Consider the following 22,694-nt stretch of genomic DNA (forward strand, 5'->3'; position numbering starts at 1 on the left):
TTGTGTCAGTTCAGGGTTAAAAGTTATGTTCATGGCTTCTGTTTTAGAGTAGTTGACTTTAAAATTGCTTTCATGGCCGAGTTATTAGAATTCCTTTATTATAGAGGGAAATGAGATCATTGGGTTTGAAACATAGAGCAACAAGTCATCTGCGTATAGAGCTAGTTTATAGTGATGTGAGTATATAGTAACTCCACTAATATCTGGATTTGTGTGTAATGCTACCGCTAAATATTCCATCACCAATGTGTATAGGAGAGGTGATAAGGGACACTCTTGTCTCGTCCCCTTTTTAATAGAAAATGTGTCATATAGAAGGCCGTTTACCCTATCGCTTTAGTGTCAGTGTAGAGGGAGAGAATTTTAGATAACAAGAAAGAGTCCATCCTAATTTGTGGTAGGGTGCTCTTCAAGAAAGTCCAATGCACTGTGTCGAACGCTTTTTTAGTGTAGGCAGAAACAAGGAACATTGGGTGCCCGTTTTTTTGCATGTCAAATTAACCCCTTCGCAACCCTGGGTTTTTCCGCTTTTGCCTTGTTGTTTTTTGCTCCCCTTGTTCCCAGAGCCATAGCGTTTTTATTTGTTGGCCAATATGGCCATGTGAGGGCTTATTTTTTGTGGGACGAGTTGTACTTTTGAACGACATTACTGGTTTTACCATGTCGTGTACGGGAAAGCAGGAAAAAAATTCCAAGTGCGTTGAAATTGCAAAAAAAGTGCAATACCTCAGATGTTTTTTTTTTTAATTTCTTTACGACGTTCACTGAATGCTAAAACTGACCTGCCATTATTATTCTCCAGGTCATTACAAGTTTGTAGATACCAAACATGTATAGGTTCTTTTTTATTTAAGTGGTGGAAAAAATTCCAAAGTTTGCTAAAAAACAAAATGGCGCCATTTTCCAAGACCCGTAGCTTCTCCATTTTTCGGGATCTGGGGCCAGGTGAGGGCTTATTTTTTGCGTGCTGAGCTGAAGTTTTTATTGATACCATTTTGGGGTAGATCTGATGTTTTGATCGCCCGTTATTGTATTTTATTGCAATGCTGCGGCGACCAAAAAACATAATTCTGGCGGTTAGAATTCCTTTTCTCGTTACGCCGTTTACCGATCGGATTAATAATTTTTTTATATTGATAGATCGGGCGATTCTGAAAGCGGTGATACCAAATATGTGTATGTGGGTTGTTTTTTTTTAATATTTTATTTTGAATGGGGCAAAAGGGGGGTGATTTCAACTTTTATATTATTTTAATATTTTTAAAAACATTTTTTTTTTCACTTTTTACTTCCTTCTATAGAAGCAGCAACTGTCTGATCATCTCTGCTACATAGAGGTGATGAGCAGATCACCTCTATGTAGCAGAAATGCTCCTGTGCTATGAGCGTCGACCAGTAGGTGGCGCTCATAGCGATCAGCACATGACAACCACTGGGGTCTGCTGCAAACCCAGGGTTGTCATGCCCACCCATCAGTGACCCACGACCACGTGACGGGGTCACCGATGGGCGGGGTAAGTGACACGCTTCCGGCGCGGTGATGTTAAATGCCGCTGTCAGAGATTGACAGCAGCAATTAGCATGTTAAAAGCCGTAGGTGGATCGCGATTCCACCCGCGGCTGTTGGGGGCACATGTCAGCTGTATAAATCAGCTGACATGTGCCCGGTTCAGTGCAGGCTCAGCGCCGGAGCCCTCACTGTACCAGGGGGTGACAGCCTGGTGCGTACTAATACGCCACAGGCTGTAAAGTGGTTAACAACAATGTTTTATTTTTATTATCACGAGCTTCTCTACTCTTAATGAAGCCAACCTGATCGTTGCTAACAATTGAGGGTAGATAGTGGGAGAGCCGTGTTGTAATCACTTCAGAGAATATTTTGACGTCTACATTATTTAATGATATTGGATGAATATTAGGGCAGGTATTTGGTTCTTTTCCAGGCTTTGATGAAACCATTATATGAGCCTTAAGTGATTGGGGGCAAAAGGGGAGTCTTCTGAGATATTATTGAACACTTTGGCTAAAAATGGTAATAACTGGGGGGGAAAACATCTTATAAAATCTATTATTGAATCCATCTGCCCCAGGGCTCTTCCCGATAGGGATTTATTGGCCTCTCCTGTCTCTTGTTCAGTGAAAGCTTTGTCTAGTATCTCCTGCTCAGGGATCTGTAAGGAAGGAAAGTCAGTGTCCATAATATATTTGTCAATTTTTGTTTCAAGAATATTAGGTGGCATGTCAGGGTTTTGTCCATGAATATTATATAGTGAACTATTAAACAGCAACTAAATGCTTCCGCTATGTCAGTGGGGTTATGAATTTCTGGCCCGGGTGCCCCTTTTATTTTGGATACGTATGTCCTTTACACGTGTGGATGTAACCTCCTTGCCAATGAGCAACCACATTTATCTGCAAATTCGTACGAGAACCTTCACATGTGATCTTGGCATTTTGTGTACGTTTGATCTAGTAAAGACCTTCCCTCCTTTCGTTTTTCAATCAGATCGATTTTATGGAAAAAAAAATAAAAGAATTACCAATATTTTTTTTTTTTTATACAAACATTGTGAGAACAACAATAAAAAGAAAGAAAAACCAGTAAACAATACAAGAACCGGTTTACAATGATATAAATCCCAATATCGCTCTATAGTACAATGTTTTGGAACAGTAATTTGTACATTTGTACATAAATATCTGAATACTTCCCGACTGCTTATGTTTTTCCCTATTGAGACATCAAAAGAAAAAGGATATATCTAAGAAGGGGCAATTGTGTGGACTGAGACAATTATTATTTGCTGACACCTTGGGTATAAGGATATAAATTCCTGGCTTACTGTAAGGAAATGGACAAACGATCCAGGATAGTATTTCTGTGAAGGTTCTTTGAAGCAATACCTGGGGTAATTAACCATTGCTCCCATATGTGTATGGATTTCTTGACAGCGTTCCTTTAATATAAGATCCCCTTTCCAAGCATAGAGTGTTATTTATCCTGGATTTTAGTTCTGTTATCGTTGGGGGAGAATTGTCTATCCAATGTAGTGCCAACAACTTTCTGGCTGGGAATAATATTCTTGAGCTATCTACTGCCATATGGAGTCTGGGTCTACGTCCTCTCCCAGGAGTCCTAGGATTCGGATTTTAGGTTCCAACTGAAGTTGTATCCCAAATACAGATCGTACAAGAGCCATCACCACGTTCCATTAGTCGCCAATATTTACACATTTCCACGTCATATGTATCAAGTGGGCGCGTCCTTTTGACCACATATAGGAGATGTGTCATCCATTTGTATTTCAATTTTAAATAAAATACTTGGGGATCTATATACCCTATGAATGAGAAGAATTCGGGACAATCTTTGTAACTCTGACAATGAAACTTTCGGTGTCTAATCCAGTATTTCCCCCATTGCTCCTCAGATAAGGGACCCACATCCACCTCCCATGTCTTAACTATCAAAGGATATTTATCCAAACGTAGGGCCAGTAACTGCCTATAAATAAGGGATATTAGACCTTTTGTATCCATCGATGTAGTAATGGTATCTATTGGGTGATGTCAATTTATGTTTATTCTAGTTGTGTAGTATATGCAATATGTATTTGCAGATATTGATAAAACACCCTATGTGGAAGGTTAAAACCTGCCTTTATTTGTTCAAACATCTTGAATAATCCATCCCTCAAGAGTTGTGACACCAAATATATACCCATATCCTCTCACTCACTAACATTTTTTTTTCTGTAGCTCTGGTAAGTTATAGCTGTGCCATAAAGGAGTATAGCTTGTGTACTTTTCAATCCCCAGAATATTTTTACCCCTATCCCACGCCTTATATATTAACTTTACTGTACAACATTTTAGAGATGTAGGTTGCCATGTAGGCAAGTGACGGCTAATTAAGAAAAGGACTATATGGCTATTCATATTGTGTAAAGGAGAATAATAGGTATAATCCTTTACGTCTGGATGTAGTATCCTCCATACGTCAACCGGTTGAGACCAAAGCACAATTAGCAAAGCTTTTGTTTGTGTTTTAGATTGGTGACTCCAGCCCAGGGACGCGTCTAAAGAAGGATCCAAGAAAAAATTAAAGTCACCTCCAATGATGATAAGGTCCTCCGCAAAATATTTTAGTTTGTTTAAGTAATGACGGCATGTCTTAATTTGGTCACAATTAGGGAGATACAAGTTTTGGAGTAGATGGAGATCTTAAACACATACCTCCTCTCCGTGTCAGACAGTGTTTCTACAATAGTATGCAGCAGTGATCTGTGGCGGCCGATACTCAGCACCTTAGACTTCGAAACAGCATTTTTCTGGGACGCCAAGATGAATAATATCTATTAGTAATCTGAGGTACAGTATATGATCACCTCTAAAGTGTGACTCCTGAAAAAAGAGAAAATGTACGTGCTGTTTATGCCTATGATAAAACACTTGAGCTCCTTTCTCTGGAACATTAAGTCCTCTGACATTCAATGAACAAGTTTTGAGTTGTGCCATATTATATGAAAAAAAGGGGGAATGGAAGAGAGAAAGGTAAAGAGAAAAGAGGAAGTATAGACGGTAGATAGTAACGTCTACCTCTCAGTGTCTAAGAAGTATAGATTATGAATATATCGAAACAGTAGGAAATTGCGAAACAAGCAGATCCCAATGCAAGTCCCTAACTGGGGGTTGTCTTTACAGGCGTAAGTCAAACTTTCAGTTCTAGGGTTCCTATTAGGTGGAACCATGGAATATAAAGCAAGTAATGTAATACAGCCCGATATTACAGTAGTATCATGTGAACTCAACTTATATCCTGGTCTAAGATCTTATATGAACTTAGACATTCTATATAGTGGAAGAGTGGCACCTAATGCTCTATTTAGATATATCTAATTATATGCTTAAAGAAATAAGTAAGCATCTGCAAACTGTCTATCATCAGGGAAGACAAGATTCATTTCAGGAGCTCATATGATTGGCAGGTTCCTTTCCCATCTGGCTGCATCACCATCAAGTTCCTGATCCATTGAACGCCTTCTGTGACGGGCTGGAACTCTCTGTGGCAATGGTGGAGCAGGTGGCCAGTCAGATATATGGAATGTCCAGGGCATCACAAACAGGTCTCATGTTGCTTGGATCTTTGAAAATATACAGCTGGAATGGGTACCCCCAGGAGTACATCAGGCCATTTTCCCGGATGGCATTAAGTAGTGGTTGCAATACCCTTCTTTTAGCAAGTGTCATTCAGGATAGATATGTGAGCAACTATATGCGTTTTCCATTGAAATCACCAGGACCCAACTCCTCTGCTTTCCTCACAATGGCCTCTTTTACATTGAAAAAAATATGCGACAGATAATGTCCCTTGGACACTCAGGATCTGGGCCATGATTGCCTATTGTACGGTGCGCCTTTTAAATCTCCACCTCCTTATCAATAGGATCACCAAGGATATTATGAATAATGATCGGTGTTGGCATAATCACTTGTGCATTGATGCTTTCAGGTATACCCCTTATCCAGATATTATTGCCATTTTCTTGATCATCAACCATATTAAACAGATGGTTTATTTACTGGCTGTGAAGATCCAGTGTTAGTTTCTGAGCATTATGATGGCCTCTAACTTGAACGTCGTCATCCTCTAATCTCTGTACCTTGTCAGTAAGCTGTGACAGGATAGAAGTGAGGGGACGTATTTCAGTATTGTATGTGGTCTCCAGCCTCTGAATATATTGCTCCATATCTTCTTTAGTAGGGATAGACGCAATCTGATATACAAATAAGTTATGTTGTTCCCCATATCAGAATAACCTGTGGCTGGGAGGTAAATGTCCCTGTGAAGCAAGCACTGCTCAGTATGTGGACTTTGGTGAGAGTACAGGGAGATTTGTGGAGCTGTTTTCTTGTGAGGCCTACATTAAGAAAGAAGTTAGTGCAGGACTTACAGCCTGGAGCTGTCTGGCATCATGAGGGTTAAGACTGCTTCTTTTACCACGTTGAAGTGAGGCAGTAATAGCTCCGGAGCAGGAAGATAAGACCTTCCATAAGAAACGCTGCATACCAGACATGCTGACGGAGGTGGAGGACCTCAGATTAACCTCTGATTTCTTATTTCTTTCCCATATCGAAAGTCATGTTTGAGGCTGTAAATTGCTTATAATTCACCCAGTAGCACGGTATGAAGAGAGTGCTTTCAGTGTGTGCATTCTCTTGGTGCTATGTCCAGGCCCTGTCCTTCCTGTTGATGTTCAATACGTCTGAAGGTGGCGTTGATTGGCAGCAGGATTGTGTGATGTAACAATCTTGTGTGATGTAACATCCTTACGGAAACGCGAGTTGTGACACCAATGGAACGGCACCAGAACAGGAAGTGTGTATGAGTGTTTTTATTTTAACAAGGCCAAACATGAGGAATGAGAAGGAGTTGTCCTAGTAGTGGACAACCCCTTTATGAAGATACAATTTTCGGTTAAAAATGAAAAAGGCTTCTCCCCTGTGTGACTTCTCTGAAGTTTGTTAAGAGTTGATTTCCGTGCAAAACATTTCCCACATTAAGAACATGAAAATGGATTCTCGTCTGTGTGAGTACTTTGGTGACTAAGAAGTGATGATTTCTTCACAAAACATTTCCCACATTCTGAACAGGAAAAAGGCTTCTCCCCTGTGTGATTTCTCTGGTGTATAACCAAATCTGATTTCCGGCTAAAACATTTCCCACATTCTGAACAGCAAAAAGGCTTTTACCCTGTGTGAGTTCTCTGGTGCTCAACCAAAACTGATTTCTCGATAAAACATTTCCCACATTCTGAACAGGAAAAAGGTTTCTCCCCTGTGTGAGTTCTCTGGTGCTTTAGAAAACCTGATTTCCAGCCAAAACATTTTCCACATTCTGAACAGGAAAAAGGCATCTCCCCTGTGTGAGTTCTCTGGTGCTCAACCAAATCTATTTTCCGGCTTAAACATTTTCCACATTCTGAACAGGAAAAAGGCATCTCCCCTGTGTGAATTCTCTGGTGCTTAACCAAATCTGATTTCCGGCTAAAACATTTTCCACATTCTGAACAGGAAAAAGGCTTCTCCCCTGTGTGAGTTCTCTGATGTCTGATACAACATGATTTCGCTGTAAAACATTTCCCACATTCTGAACATGAAAAAGGCTTCTCCCCTGTGTGATATCTCTGATGTTTGATAAAACTTGATTTCAATCTAAAACATTTCCCACATTCTGAACAGGAAAAAGGCTTCTCCCCTGTGTGAGTTCTCTGGTGATTAACCAAATCTGATTTCCGGCTAAAACATTTTCCACATTCTGAACAGGAAAAAGGCTTCTCCCCTGTGTGAGTACTGTTATGCTCAACCAAATTTGATTTCCGGCTAAAACATTTTCCACATTCTGAACAGAAAAAAGGCTTCTCCCCTGTGTGAGTACTGTTATGCTCAACCAAATATGATTTCCGGCTAAAACATTTTCCACATTCTGAACAGGAAAAAGGCTTCTCCCCTGTGTGAGTACTGTTATGCTCAACCAAATATGATTTCCGGCTAAAACATTTTCCACATTCTGAACAGGAAAAAGGCTTCTCCCCTGTGTGAGTTCTTTGGTGCTTAACAAAATTTGATTTATCGTTAAAACACTTCCCACATTCTGAACATGAATAAGGCTTCTCTCCTGTGTGAGTTCTCTGATATTTGATTAAACTTGATTTCTCTGTAAAACAATTTCCACTTTCTGAACAAGAAAATGGCTTCTCTCCTGTGTGACTTCGCTGGTGATTAAAAAGATCTGATTTCTGGTTAAACAATTTCCCACACTTGAAACAAAAAAATCTATTCTCTGCTGTGTGAATGCTTTGATGTTTAAGAAAAGACTTTTCGAGGGAAAAACTATTTCCATATTCTGAAAGTGAAAATGGCTTCTTTGCTTTAGGAGCAATTTGTTTTTTAATGCTTATTTTGTGACTTTGATTTTCCTGGGTAATCAGCAATGAATCAGAAGACAGGACCTGTTTCAAAGGATCAGATGACAGATCTTTGCTGTGAAGGGATGATGGTATATCTGGAGTAATGGCATTCACTTCAATTGTATCTTGTTTGATCTCAAGATCATCTGATTTAAAAATTGAAGATGTCAGCTGTCCCTCTGATCTCCTGGTACAGTCATCTGCCAAGAATAAAACCAATTATTATTTATGAATAACATATCCTTAAAATTTATATTGTTGAATATTTCTACTTAAACTCTCTGCAAAAATGTACTTTATATAAAAGTATCATTATTTACCAAGAAAACACATCACAGAAAAAAAATCTGCCTTACCAACACCAAATCAGATAACAAATGCATTAGTATTTTAGTGTTGGTTGGGTGTACTGGGGTGTCTGTCCATGTGGGGTGCACTTATATAGTGCTGGGCAGCCCTCCTGATCTAATAGTATGGGCATCATCACTATCCTAAGCCAGACACTGTGCATCAAACCTACCTGTGTGACTGGCGTCCTATTCAAGCTTCATCTGTGTGCATCTTTAATACTAGGCAGCCACCCCCTCCATGAATTGGTAGGTTTGTGAATGGTTGCTCCATCAGTATTTTGCACCTGCGTTGCCCCCACCTTTATCATGGGGGTCTGCGGCATCCTGCTAGTGCATTTGTTATATGATTTGGTGTTGGTAAGGCTGTATCTTTTTCTGTGATTTTTTTTACATTTTGCCCTATGTTAGCCGTCATTATTCACCAAGACAATAACAGTTCACAGTCTAATAGAAAACCTCATAGGATGGAGCAGTAGAGCGTGGTGTTCAACTGTTTGTTCATTCTGCCTCCAAATATGGAATAAAAAGCCACCAAACAATGTTATGTAGGTGAAATAATATCAATAAAAACTTCTACTCATCTCACAAAAAAACAAGTCCCCACTCAGGTCCATCATCTGTCAGTGGAAAAACAGAGGTTTCCACATTATTAGTGGCTCAAAGGCTTTTGAAAAGCAACATGGTTTCCTTAAACCAATCCAGCAATATCCGCTCTCCCAAAGTCAGATCCCCCCCTCACTTCTGAGCCTTGCAGTGCGCCCAAAACACATAGCATCCATGTATTTAGCATTACTATAGTGAGAAGAACCCACTTAATTTACGGTGTTTGTCTCCTGGAGCACAATCTGGGCACTATGTGTTGGGTAATGAAATTATATATTTGTAATTTTCCATCATCCACTACGTGCTAATTTCCGGAAAGTGCCTGTGGAGTCAAAATAGTCACTACTCCTATAGATTATATCACTGAGGGTTATAATTTCCAAAATGGAGTCACTTTATGGGGATTTCTACAGCTCTGGTTTTCTGCAATTTGGTCACATTAGGGCTTCTGCAAATGGTGGGTCCCATCTCCTCTGGGATCTGCTCCTGCGACGTCTGCTTCTGTCACCAGGTGCCGCCTTATTCATCCTGCAGGTGGCGCTGGTGATGGAGGAGACGTCAGAACCAGAAGCTCTGGACGGCGCAGGCTCTGTCCAGCCACTAAGATTAGGGTGCCTGGTACCTGTAGTACTATCCAGTCTGGCAGTATGGGTGTGTGCTGTCCAGCTGGAGTAATCTGCTCCCTACTTCAGCCATTTGGAAAGCACCGCACCCTACTAAAGCTGGAAGCATATTGCCGGAAGCTGCCAGATACAGCCATGTTCTCCTCTGGTTCAGTCCTCTGTGCTCAGCTCCCTGCTTGTGTATTTGTTTCCTGTTGTGACCTCGGCCCGTTTTCTGACTACTTTTGTGTGATTTTGTATTTTCTCTGACCTCCATGTTCTGACCCGGCTATCTGACTATTCTTCTTCCCATCTCACACCACAAAACATTAGGTAACACTGTGGCCCAAGCCTAGGGGTCTCTGTCTAAGTCCAAATCCATGTAGAGGGGTTAAAGGGTGATGAGCAAGGCAAACCCTGGGATCTGGAAAATGGAGTAGATAGCGCCAAGCCTGTTTGTGGTAGCCATATGTTGAGCTGCCAGGTGACAGTGAACAGTGTCCCCAATACATTGTGTCTGCAAACTATCCCAGCAAAATCTGCATTCAAATAGCTAAATGTCGCTCCTTCCCTTCTTAACCTGCCATGTGCCCACACAGTAGTGTACAACCGTATATCGGGTATTGTCGGATTCAAGAGAAGTTGGAATATAATTTGTAAGGTCCATTTGTTTCCTATTATCCTTTGTGAAGAATCTCAAAGTTATCACCATATAAAGTGACACGCGTCAGATTTGAAAAATGGGCCCAGATAGGAACACAAAACTGGCTGCAGGAAGAGGTTAAATCAGAGTATTTTGGGCACTAACTACTATAGTCAAAACTATGAGTATAGACAATAACATCTACTGAAATGATCAATCTCAACAGTCTCCATCAGTAAGTAGTGAGTAATTAGTGGTGAAACCTCTCTGTGGTAATTGCAGTATGGTGCTCGGTGGCTCTTGGCTAGGCATGAGCGAACATTTCAATGTTCGGTTCTGAAAAGTTAGCAGAACAAATTGATATTCGCAGAATTTATTAGTCGAATATTCGTCAAACATTTCCGAATCCCATAGGAGTCAATTGGGGGACCAAAAAAATGCAAAGGGAACGCCTAGAAACGGGACCAAAAGCTGCCAAAACACATCAAATTAGGGAAGTGCCATCAATTGACCCAGAGTACAAGTACTGTAATTATTATTACTGTGGCAGCGAAATTTATTCAGTTGCGCTTTACATGTCAAAAGGGGTCACCGACTGGTACAACAGGAGAGAGGACCATGCCTGCGAGGGCGCACAGTCACGGACATGGTTTGTGGATCCACTGTGCCAGGGACCCCCGAGAGCCTGGAGGGGCGTGACTAAGCGAGCACCGGACTGTTCACTAGAGCCTCTGATGGTGAGGTTAGACTTGGCTCCCGGTGAACGCCAGGTGCCACTCCAGGACAGACCAACGGACGCTCAGCAGCTGGACCCAGTAGAACAGACTAGATGGCGGTGCAGGCAGAGTCTGTAGCGGGAGTGCAGCAGGCAGAGTCTGTAGCGGGAGTGCAGCAGGCAGAGTCTGTAGCGGGAGTGCAGCAGGCAGAGTCTGTAGCGGGAGTGCAGCAGGCAGAGTCTGTAGCGGGAGTGCAGCAGGCAGAGTCTGTAGCGGGAGAGTAGCAGGCAGAGTCTGTAGCGGGAGTGCAGCAGGCAGAGTCTGTAGCGGGAGTGCAGCAGGCAGAGTCTGTAGCGGGAGTGCAGCAGGCAGAGTCTGTAGCGGGAGTGCAGCAGGCAGAGTCTGTATCGGGAGTGCAGCAGGCAGAGTCTGTATCGGGAGTGCAGCAGGCAGAGTCTGAATCGGGAGTGCAGCAGGCAGAGTCTGTATCGGGAGTGCTGCAGGCAGAGTCTGTATCGGGAGTGCTGCAGGCAGAGTCTGTATCGGGAGTGCAGCAGGCAGAGTCTGTATCGGGAGTGCAGCAGGCAGAGTCTGTATCGGGAGTGCAGCAGGCAGAGTCTGTATCGGGAGTGCAGCAGGCAGAGTCTGTATCGGGAGTGCAGCAGGCAGAGTCTGTATCGGGAGTGCAGCAGGCAGAGTCTGTATCGGGAGTGCAGCAGGCAGAGTCTGTATCGGGAGTGCTGCAGGCAGAGTCTGTATCGGGAGTGCTGCAGGCAGAGTCTGTATCGGGAGTGCAGCAGGCAGAGTCTGTATCAGGAGAGCAGCAGGCAGAGTCTGTATCAGGAGTGCAGCAGGCAGAGTCTGTATCAGGAGAGCAGCAGGCAGAGTCTGTATCAGGAGTGCAGCAGGCAGAGTCTGTATCAGGAGTGCAGCAAGGACTGGTACACAACCTTACACAACTTAGACTGCAGAACAGGAAGGTTCCACTACAGCCAACCCAATAGATGGAGACCCAATTAGGATTCCCCACATTTAAAAAAATTAGTGGCAGACGTCAGCAAAGTGGCATCAATTTCACTACAGTAGAAATAGTGTAAATAAGACCCACACCTCTTCCAGTACAGCCAACCCAGAAGATGGGGACCTAAGCAGGAGTGTTCACATTGCCTTAAATGAGGGCCTAACACCACCGAAGTGGCACCAATGTCATCAGACTACAAGTAGTTTAACGCAGACCCATACCTGTCCCACTACAGCCAACGCAAGAGATGCAGATTCAATCGGAAGTGTTTACATTTAAAAAAATAGGGCCTAAGATCACCCTTTCCATGGCCAACAGATTGGAGAATGTGGAGTTCAACCTCTTAGCTTTGTCGTGTGTGGGATGAAACAGTCTTTTACGTGACTACAACAGCGGGATTGAGGGCTGGCTGCAGTACTGAGAAAGGGCAGAGTATGGTGAAACGGACAAACCGATAGACCGTGAGTGAGGTGCATGTGGATATGTTACGGTGGATTAAGAAACGTGTGGTGTGCTCAGAGAAACAAACACAGCAGGCATGTCCGCTTCACTTACAGCTGACAGGCTGTCACTCAGCCTAACTGCAGTGGGTATACAGCTTGTTCTGTCGGACACCTGCGTGACAACTTGGCACGGTAACAGAGGAGGAGGAAGAAGCAGCAGAGGTGTTTGATGGGGCGGCTGATGGTTGCTTTTTGAAAATCTATTTTAAGTTTATTATGTTTGCGTACCCGTTTGGGGAGAACAATATCTGCACCAAATGCTCAATTTCACTACATTCACTCCATAACTATAGAAATGCATGGAGACCAAAACCGCTTCCACTACAGTCAACCCAATGGATGGAGAACCATTCAGGATTCCCCATATTTCCAAAAATTAGCGGCCCACATCTCATCCAGTACAAACAACCCAAGAGATGGAGACTTAACCAGGAGTGTTCACATTGCCCTAAATGAGGGCCTAACACCACCGAAGTGGCATCAATTTCACTAGAGTATAAGTATTGCAAAGGAGGCCAAAACTAGTTCCTCTACAGCCAACCCAATAGATGGAGACCCAATCATGATTCTCCATATTTCAAAAAAATTTGTGGCAGACACTAGCAACGTCTAATCAATTTTACTACAGTAGAAATAGTGTAAATAAAACCCACACCTCTTCCAGTACAGCCAACCCAGGAGATGGAGACCTAACCAGGAGTGTTCACATTGCCCTAAATGAGGGCCTAACATCACCGAAGTGGCATCAATGTCATCACGAGCTTGTGCAAAAAATGTGTGAAAGGACTCCCAGAAATTGCTTCTGCCACTTACTCTGCTGCTGTTGCTAATGTTTTGGCGTTGACGAGCTGACGTGCCGGAGGTTGAAAGACTACAGCTGCGACGCACACTGTGTGCCTCACTGTTATCTTGGGGAAAACCTCTATTAAAGGTTGCTTAAAAGCTTGTTTCGATACTCCAACATAAGCAGGTCCCTTTTCAGGGCGGGAAGCATCTGGCAAAATTGACTCAGATCCACGTTATAACAGAGTGGCAACCCAGTAGTCAGCATTATTTCGAATCCTAGCTATACAGGGATCATGTTGCAGATAGTGCATCAAGAAGGCACTTATATGTCGGGCTCTTCCAGGAGGTCCAAAGCCAGGCTGTATTGTGGGCTGCGTAACACTGATGCTTGTTTCCTAAGTCCCCTCCAGCCAACCACGTTCAAACAAGAGGGGATGATTATCCTCTTCATCCTCTGACAGTTGCTCGCCCATCACCTCTTCCTCCTCCATTAGTTCTTCGGCTCTTGCACCTTCACTAACAGTTTGCCTGGTATCACCAAACCCCCTCGATCGCTGTAATCCAGCGTCACTTGGCATAAGCCTGTGTGACGACAGTCTGGAAATTTGAGACATTGGTATCCCTTCCGCATCCTCCTCTTGTTCTGGGGCCAGCACCTCCTGCTGCAGGTTATTCAAAGTTTGCTCCATCATGTATATGTCCGGAATAGTGATGTTGATGATGGCATCGTCAGTGCTAACCAGTTTAGTAGCCATTTCAAAACCGTGCAGAATGTGCAGAGGTCCCTAATCTGTTCCCACTCCACAAACGTGATATGCTCCAAGTCCGTACGGTGTTGCCCCAAGCTATACGTCATGACATACTGCGCCAGAGCTCGTTGCTGCTGGCACAGTTGCTGCAACATGTGCAGAGTAGAATTCCACCGCGTCGGCCATCGAAGATCAACCTGTTAACTGGCACGGACAAAGACCTCTGTATCGATGCAAGTCGATGACATGAGGGGTGCGAACGTCGGAAGTGAGCACACAGCTTCCGTACTTTGTGAAGCAGCTCATCCAGGCCAGGATAGTGGCGGAGAAATCGCTGTACCACCAGGTTGAGGACGTGAGCCGATCTTGCCTAGGCCTAGGGCCAATAACAGGTTCGCACCGTTATCGCACACGGCCTTCCCTGGTTCTAGGTTCAGCGGAGACAGCCATTGCTCAAACTGAGCCTGGAGAGCTGCCCACAACTCTTCACCTGTATGATTGAGATCTCCAAAGCATATTAATTTGAAGGCTGCCTGATTATGGAGAGCCCTGACTGCGCAGTACGGAGGTGGTGTGTATTCGCTCCGCACCTTGGAACGCGGTGTCTTGTTAAGGCAGAGGTTGAGTGCGCAGGTGGAGGCCCTAGAGGAGGTGGAGGATGTGGGAAATACAGAGGTTTCTCCTGCAAGCCTTGGGGATTCCAAGATTTGTGGAGCAGCTCCTGCCCCGCCTGCCCCCACAGCCACCAGAGTCACCCAGTGCCTAGTCAGCGAGATGTAAAGCCCTTGGCCTTGCTTACTCATCCAGGTGTCTGAGGTGAAATGCACCCTGGCACACATAGATTTAGACAAGGAACGGGTGATGTTGTCTGCGACATGCTGGTATAGCGCAGGCACAGCTTTCTTAGAGAAGTAATGGCGACTGGGCAACTGGTACTGGGGGACTGCGACGGCCATCATTTTTCGGAAACCGTCTGTATCTACCAGGCGGAAAGGCAGCATTTACGTGGTCAACAGATTGGAGATGGTGGTGTTCAACCTCTTAGCTTTGTCATGCGTAGAATGAAACAATCTTTTACGTGACCACAACTGCGGGACCGAGGGCTGGCTAAGGTGCTGAGAGAGCGGAGTATGGTGAACCAGAAAAACTGGTGGAGTGTGAGTGAGGTGCAGATGTTACGGTGGATTTAGAAACATGCGGTGTGTTCGTTGAAACGAACACAGCAGGTGTGTCCGCTTCCATTACAGCTGAAGGGCTGTCACTCAGCCTGACTGAAGCGGGTAAAGAACCAGAGTTTCTGCGATGGGAGACCTGCGTGACAATACTTGGCACGGTAACAGAGAAGGAGGAAGAAGCAGCGGATGCGTTTGCTGGGGCAGATGATGGTTGTTGAGGTGCGCTGTTCCGCATTTCAGCGCAGTAAGATTCGCAGGGTAAAGAATGTTGTTTGAGCATGTGAACGTTCATGCATGTAGTAGTCAAATTTACTGAGTTTTTTATCGCAAAGTTTGCAAAAAAACGTGAGTTGGCTCATCCTTTTGCAGTGACCAAAAAGGCCCATACTAGGCAACCCTTGCTGCCACTGCGAGCTGCAGACGCATGACAGCTGCTGGCCACAGCCACGGTTGTGGCTAAGGATGCAGTGCTCCTCGTGCTTGCATCACTCCATGTCTGCGCCGTAGGGCGAAATATAACCTCCTCGTCATCCTACTCCACCTCCTCAGATGAGCTACTCGGCTGCGTGACTATGGGTTCACACCAAGTAGGATCTTCAACCTCGTCATCATCCAATGTGTTATCCCATTCCTCGCCCTCAGAGTGACCCCTCTCCTCTTGTTGCCCTGACAGCACAGTACAGTCCGCATGAGCCTCAGGTATCCGAGTCTCATCGGGATCACCTTCCTCCCCTGCGGTTAACGTCTGGTGACGAGGGTCAGGAATCTGCTCGGACCCTACTTCATCCTGCCCCGAATTCAAGCTAAAAAAATTTTGGGCATCGCTGCAGATGCTTTCCTCCTCTTTACTCTGTGACTGTTTGGAGTACACTTCTTATGTCCATGGTGTAGAATGGGTGACGAGTTCTACAGACTCGCCCATCTGTCATTTGCTACAGTCAGTTGGGCAGTTGTGACGTGGTGCTTTCACTAACATTACCACATACCCCACGTACACCTTTAATACCAAGCCTATTCTCCCTTCCACCACGCCCTCTCTTTTTCCCACTCATGTTGATCAGATTCAATGGTAGAAGCACGCAATTAACTAAAGAAAAATAAGTTTTTTCCTGTGCAATAACACAGCACCCACCTGAATTTCAGCGACACTAAATGACAAGGTAAGATATGGCCTGCCGTATAAGGTTACTAACAGACAAAAGAAATTTGTTAGTGTGCATAAGGCCGATAAAACCTACAAGATATTCTCCAAACAATTTCAAACTGAGATGTCCCCTACTGTATTACTTTAGGAACAGAAGAATTATTTTTTTGAATGTGGATGAGGCCAGTATGACATAGAATATATGCTCCAAAATATTTAAAACTCAGATCTAGCCAGCTGTATCACTTTACTCAGAGCAAAAAATATTTGTGGGTTACACTGCATAAGCTCTGCGTCCAGCTGACTTTGAAAGCCACTGACGTAGTAGCTGACTTATAGCACGGTATGACTTTTGGCACAGGAAAAAATATTTTTTTGACTGGGCGCAGCAAGAGGAAAAATTTATTTTTTTACTCAGATACTATTTTAGTGGAGTTGAACTTGAGTTGGTTTCAGACACTAAAAAAAAACTTTAGTGCACACAGCTTTCAATATCACAATAGCAACAGAAAAAACAGATTTTGTGCTCTGCAATAAGAAGAATCGCAGACTCTGCAGAGCACAATTTCAACCCCACTAAATGAAAAGGTGCACTGCGCTTGCTTGATCACATTAGCAATTGCAAAAAAAGATTCAAGGTATACTGAGCCATGGAGCTCTATACCAGCGGTGCACAGCACTATTGTATGGCATGGGCCCTTTGTTTCTGTCAGAATCTCAGTACTTGCACAAGAACACCTAAAAATGTGCTGCACCAGCGATTGCAGAGGTACACAGGCCAGGAATTATCTACACACTATCTGACTACCACACAAGCGCCCATCTATCTAGCTAATACCTCTCATTACACAGGAGAACACGGAGCTGCGTCTGTCTCCAGCAGTGACATGGATATAATGGCGCTGAGGGAACATGGCCGCTTTTTATATTGAGAGGACATGTGATTTCTGCAGCCAATTGCAGAAGCCCTTATGTCTGGGCAGTGTAGATGCTTCCTGCGCTATGATTGGCTGGCCGCGCTTTCCTCAGTTAAAGTTACCGCCCACAGGAAAAAACAAAAAACAGTGCGCTGCTGATCTGACCTGTTCTAAGCTCTCCACAGCCCCCACACTCACCTGGCACATGTCATCGCCCATCATACACTTGCACTATGCTAACAAAGCGCCGTGGTAGCCCTGTATTCGCGGTCCAGCACAAATTCATCTAACTTTTTTGATTTTAAGAAAATTTGCTCGCCTTTGCGATCTTGAATCCGAATGTGCCATATTCATGCCGAATTTGAAACTTTCGAACATTCGCCGAACAAATTCGCTCAATACTACTCTTGGCAATCTGAACTATCATAAGGGACAATATTTTCTGTCAGATGAGTTTCAAGAAAAAATATTACACATTCAAAGACAACTTTTTATAATAGTGCAGAGATGAGGTGTCTTAAATTTAGCTGAGAGATATATATCGTGGCACAGGTGTAATGTTTGTTTTTTTGTTTAGTTTATCACAATCTGGTTTGAATTTAGTTGGTTTTAAAAGAAATTTAAAACTCAGGATAAAGGGAAACTCTGCTGTTATTGTACAGAAATTCACACTTGGCCCTCAACATTTAATGCTGTAGATCATAAAGGTGAAGTTTGGCCAGAAAGACTGGACCTGGTCTTGTAGGGACCATATGAGCACATTCAGCAGCAGAGAAGGGAGAGAAGGTAGATTCATCCAATAAGATATCAGGGATCTAGGAAGCCAACAGCATCATTACCCTCCGCTTTCTCTTACAGGACCATCATAATATTTTTCTTCAAGTGATTTTCTGGCTTTGTGGTTTACAGATCTGGGCAGGTAACGTCTCCTAATCACAGGGAATATGTGGAAAATCCAGGTTGTAACTTCTATGGAAAAGGGTTTCTATGCCCAAAATCATTTGAACAGTTTTGGGTGGAAGAGAATGTTGTGGTCTAGAGGCAAAATGGTGATCACACGATTGTGATACGGCCGGACTACACCAGCGATAAAGCAGCCACAGCCGGTGACTGAGAAGAATCTCTGACTTCTCTGCATTTAGTGGTCACTACTCACCTGGGTAGTCATATGTAGGAATCTCCTCTTTACACCGCTCATCACCCCTTACATATGCCTCTATAGTATTAATATGGGTCAGATCTTCACCCTGAAACAAATATTGTAAAAGTCACAAACAGATGAGAAGTCCCATCTATGATCAGCTCTAATCCTGCCATCTCCACCGTTCTCATTACACTAGTATAAAACATATAATACTGGTGGATAAAACAAGACTGAGCACAAGACCTTCACAGCCGTCTACACATCATAGGGGAGATCTCATGACACCTTCTCTCCATCTACCTGATGATCCTGAGGAACATTGGGATCTTCTTGTTTACAGTCCTGTGGAAGAAGAGGATGGGGACATCTCTCTGGTGTGGTCCTCTTACTGGATAGATCTGGAAGAAACACATACAGGGACTGAATTCATTCTTTACATTCAGATAATTATAGGCTGTGTGTATTTAGTCCTGTCTATTACCTGGTGATGTGAGGGGCTGGGGAACCTCCATCATGACGTCCTTGTACAGATCTTTGTGTCCTTCTAAATACTCCCACTCCTCCATGGAGAAATAGACAGCGACATCCTGACACCTTATAGGAACCTGACACATACAATGATACAGTCATCCCCCCGATCCCTTCATAGCGTTACTGTATAATGTCCCAGCATTCCCAGCAGTGTCACCTCTCCAGTCAGCAGCTCAATCATTTTGTAGGTGAGTTCTAGGATCTTCTGGTCATTGATGTCCTCATGTATCAGGGGGTGAGATGGAGGCCCTGTGATTGAGCTCAGGAGTCTTTCCCATCCCTCAGACACATGGTCCTGACAGCGCTCACTAGAGGTCTTCTTCACTACTGTGTAATCCTGGTTATGGAGAGACACATTAATAAATCTCCCTCCAGACATTTCCAAAGTCCTCACCTCTCCAGTTCTGTTCATCTTTTATTCCCATAGATAAGAATGGTGTAATGTGACGTCATCAGAATCTCTCACCTCTCCAGTAAGCCGGAAGAGGATCTCTAGGGTGAGGTGTAATATCCTCTCTGCCATCTTGTCTCTATCCATATCCGTCTTTGATGGGTCCATAAGGAAAATTCTCTTAAATAGAAGATCTTCACTGAGAGGATCTGATATTGTGTAATAATACAATTACTGGAGATAATAAGGGGAAACATATGAGATATATTATTTTACAGTATTTAGTTTTCTGCTTTACATCTAGTAATAAAACCTATATATTTTAGGCCACAGACAACAAGCAGTTTCTTCCTCGGAGTCTGTAGCTGAACACGTTTCTCAAAGACTCATCTTCCATAAAGCTAATTCTCGTCTCATTTACGGACACTGGAATCGGCATTAGCAATACTGCAGGGGATATTCATTACACGTGACATGAGAAATAACTACTTCATGAGGAGAACGAAGACATCTTCATCTTCTACTAAGGCTCTACAAACATATTTGGCCAGAGTTCTTCACTGACTACATCTCCACCGGTCTATATGAATGTTTCCCGTCTTCCCCGGACTGTAATCTTCTATCACGTTAGTTCTCATGTCTGATTCACACACAGAAGTTTGAGGCTTTGATACATGGTAAGGTTTTTAATATTAAACAGAGTAGGACTATCCCGAATGGGTTTATCTTGCCATGGTGGGATAGCTTTCATGCTATTTTTGATCAAAAACAGTGTTACTAAGAACCCTATTTTATTTAAATGCACTTTTGCTTTTTATTTATTTATTTACAGCAGGGTTTATGATTTTTCTTCATATAGTTTTTTTTTCTGATCTATGGCCATAGTAAACATGCGTCTATGTGCTGCATGGATACCAACTTAAACCAAGCTCAAATTCTGTGTTTTTTCACGGGCACCATAGTGGCCCTGTGGGCTGCTGCTATGGATGATACACTCCTAACTATCCAACTATCATAATGATAAAAATCTCATAGGTCCTGTATTTATTAGTATCTGCACGAAGAATGGAGCTAAGTGAGTATTTATTAAAGGGAATCCACTCCACCGACTACCCCACGGCCAGCAAGCATCAGAATCTTCACTGAATAAAAAGCCATTTCACAGCAAACAGACCTCTAATATGAGGCATACAGGTATGTATAGATTCACATTTCTATCACCTGTATGCCAATATTAGAGGTCAGATAAGTCCCAGAGGGTGACAGATTCCCTTTCATCAGCCGTGGGGTGATCATAAAACCAGATATGTATCATGGTATTCTAAGGTGGTTAATGGTTGCATAGTCAATGGGAGGCATGTGTCACAGAGATGGCTGGTCTCTGTGATGTAACCCAGAGTGTTTCTCTAGGGCAGATAAGCAATAAGAGGATCGGTTGGTGCACCTGGGAGCCGGGTTACGGGTAGCTAAGAGAGAATGGGTGGGTCCAGCTACCCACATACCTCACCTCTGGGTGTGGTTAACAGCCTATTAAATGGAGCCTGTTGTTTGGCACATGGTCTGTGTGTTTGGAGGGAGAAGGCCTCCTGTGTATGTATGTCTTCAGACCAAGCCAGGACACTGGACGCTACCCCAGCTTGTGTGCCACACAAGCCTGGCTGAGCAGAGACCTGCTAAGGACATTTACTTTGTTTGCCTGATATAAAGGCTATTTTCTTTTCTGTTTGGCTTCTGGGTTTATGAAGCAATAAACCCACATGAACTTTTAAAGGAACATGCCTCCTGTTTTCCTCCTGTCATACCCAAGTGAGTAAAACCTCCACAATTAGTGTTAGACTTGCGGGCAGCGTTCCCAGCAGAGACGTGTGAGTGCTACAGGATGGACTGCATGCCCTGGGTGAAGTCTGTCGCAAGCCAGCAAGCATCGCCAGACAAAATGGAGGACCTGCTGAAACACCTGGTCCGGTTGCAGCAGCATCAACAGGAGACCAACAGGCTGCAGTTACAGCAGATCCAGCAGCACTAGCAGGAACAACATCAGCAGATGCAGCTTTTGGCAACCGCTATCCAGGACAGGACGAGCACTCCAACCCCAGGTCCGACTGATGACTCCCATGTCCGGAAGGCGGTATGACGGGCTTTGCAGAAAATGACCCCGGGGGATGACGTGGAGACCTTCCTGATGCTGTTTCAAAGGGTGGCCGAGAGGGAGAAATTTCCACAAGAGCAGTGGGCAGAGGCACTGTCGCCATACTTGACTTGGAGAGCCCCAGAAGTACGCCTAGTAGGCGTACTATGATTTAGCTTTGCAGGATGCCAAAGAGTATGGCAAGCTAAAAAGTGAGATTCTCGCACGCTTGAGGTTGACAATGACTATCAGGGCACAGTGGGTTTGTATCACCAGAACAAACCACCTCCGTCCCAAATGTTTGACCTGCTGCACCTGGTCCAGAAGTGGCTGCAGCCAGAGTCCTCAATGCCTGCGCAGATGGTAGAGTGGGTGGTGATGGACCGGTTTGTGCACTCCCTGCCGAGGCCCATACAGCCTTGGGTTGCCCAGGGTGATCCCAGGTATGCTGATGAACTGGTTGGACTGATCGAGAGATACCAGGGGGTTGAAGGTTCCTTGGGAAGGCAGCCCACTACATGTTTGAGTTCCCAACAGGGGGTGGAGGCCCAAAAGGTGGTAGGACTTCCAAGGTCCAAATGGACAAGGGAGGTGGTGCCCAAGGTTCATACAGGTGATGTTGTTTGCTGGAGGTGCCATGGCCCAGGCCATATAGCCGCCCGTTGTCCCCTGACCCTTGAGTCGATGGACTGCAGCATAGGACAACATTGTTCATATTATGCTTATCCGGCCTGCAGTGTGAACTGTCCACCCAGAGAGGGGCCACAAGCATGTCACGTGAAGGTGAATAGATGGGAAGTACCGGCACTGCTAGACTCCGGGAGCCTGGTGACCCTTATGAGGGCCACCCTTCCTCTCCAAATTATCCCGGGGAAAAAAGTCGGCATTCAGTGCATTCATGGCGATGCTAAAGACTACACTATGGGCCAGAGTGGACATTGAAATCGCCCACGGTACAGAGTCCCACGAGGTCGGCATCGTTCAGGACTTGTTGCACCCTATTATTATAGGCTGGGACTTTTGCTTGTTTTGGGATCTATGGGGGAAGGGTTCTGGGTTCGCTGGTTCAGATAAGAAAAAAATTAACCCTAATGAGGTATCACCACACCCAGAGTTAGACAGGTTTCCTTTTTGTGTCCTTGTGGGGGATGAGGAGGTAGTGCCCCCTGAGTCTGCCATTCCAGAGTTAGGGGTGACCAGCGAGAATTTTGGGTCTGCCCAACATAGGGACCTAACTCTGAAGGAAGCCTTTAATAATGTCACTATTATAAATGGGGTTGCACAGAAGTCGGGGGCTCACACAAGGTTTCCCCATTTTATG

General features: G+C 44.2%; 1 protein-coding gene and 1 pseudogene across 1 annotated transcript in view; both read right to left on the reverse strand.

Moving 5' to 3' along the window:
- The window catches only part of LOC141178704 (oocyte zinc finger protein XlCOF8.4-like), a 32,426-nt gene extending 28,079 nt beyond the window's left edge, over window positions 1-4,347 (reverse strand). Inside the window, exons 1-2 of the mRNA XM_073660583.1 lie at window positions 4,237-4,347; window positions 2,433-2,488 (exon numbers count right to left, since the gene is read on the reverse strand). The gene's annotated coding sequence lies outside the window, so the exon portion shown is untranslated. The remainder of the gene's footprint in view (window positions 1-2,432; window positions 2,489-4,236) is intronic.
- LOC141178629 (uncharacterized) lies at window positions 3,517-19,807 on the reverse strand (annotated as a pseudogene).
- Between the last annotated feature and the right edge of the window lie 2,887 nt (window positions 19,808-22,694).

This window comes from Phyllobates terribilis, unplaced genomic scaffold (assembly GCF_046119375.1).
Source record: "Phyllobates terribilis strain yellow unplaced genomic scaffold, ASM4611937v1 Scaffold_29__1_contigs__length_15306474, whole genome shotgun sequence".
Lineage (NCBI taxonomy): Eukaryota > Metazoa > Chordata > Amphibia > Anura > Dendrobatidae > Phyllobates > Phyllobates terribilis.